Below are 682 nucleotides of genomic sequence, written 5' to 3'. Positions count from 1 at the left end.
GTCGTGTACACAACTGATCAACTCTCCTTCTCTGTCTGCTCACACGCTATATAGGAACGCTTGCTGTCAGTTCACTGATCTGCTTCGCTTGAGCTTCCAGCTCTGCTTCACAATATATATAAACGGCGTATACAGTACGTATACAGTAACCAGCGTACACAGTATACATGCAGTTAACAATGCTTCACCAGCACTCTCAAATGGACAACTGATTCGAGTTCCTGCGTAAGCGTAAGCTTTAGTGTGAAAGCGCGGATGTGTACGACAGCACCCCGCTGCGATGTCTCTAGAACATTCCGAAACATTCTGCAGCTTTCGCGAGAATGATGAATCATCACGTGCGATCTCTAGTCAGTTCTGCACNTCAGTGTGTGCGATTATGCAACTCTTATCGTCGTACTATACCATTGCTGTACAATAAACGATACCATTGTTGTACAATCAACGAACTATTTATTGACTCTTTGTGAGAAACACAACAAGTAGCAACTTCGGCCTTGACGTGTGAGTCTTGACTTGGCTCGAAAGCTGATACGAGTCGACTGCGCCAATTAACTCGGACCTACCAAGATGTCTGAAACAGCGGAACTGATCAAACTGCTGCGGGACCAGATGGCCGAATTGAGGGAGCGTTCGGAACGTGAACAGAAGGACATTCGTCGTCAACATCAAGAACAGATGG

The sequence above is a fragment of the Priapulus caudatus genome, unplaced genomic scaffold (genome assembly GCF_000485595.1).
Source record: "Priapulus caudatus unplaced genomic scaffold, Priapulus_caudatus-5.0.1 Scaffold1897, whole genome shotgun sequence".
Classification (NCBI taxonomy): Eukaryota; Metazoa; Priapulida; class Priapulimorpha; order Priapulimorphida; family Priapulidae; genus Priapulus; species Priapulus caudatus.
Note: the sequence above shows the minus strand (reverse complement) of the source record.